Raw genomic sequence first — 218 nt, forward strand, 5'->3', positions numbered from 1 at the left:
CATCCCTCCATCCATCTGGGAAGGGGAGTCACGTCCTCCTCTTCTGGGAAGGGGAGTCACGTCCTCCTCTCCCACACAGCTGGCAGGGCTGCCGGGTAAATGAGCTGTTTCTCACACAGTGTATTTCAATCCATAACAGCGCTCTGCTGGAGCCAGGGCTCTGCCTGCCTCAATAAAACCAGCGCGGGGTCCATCCATCTCTGTCACTGCCCCCCCCC

This window comes from Cariama cristata, unplaced genomic scaffold (assembly GCF_000690535.1).
Source record: "Cariama cristata isolate BGI_N322 unplaced genomic scaffold, ASM69053v1 scaffold28561, whole genome shotgun sequence".
NCBI classification, from domain to species: domain Eukaryota; kingdom Metazoa; phylum Chordata; class Aves; order Cariamiformes; family Cariamidae; genus Cariama; species Cariama cristata.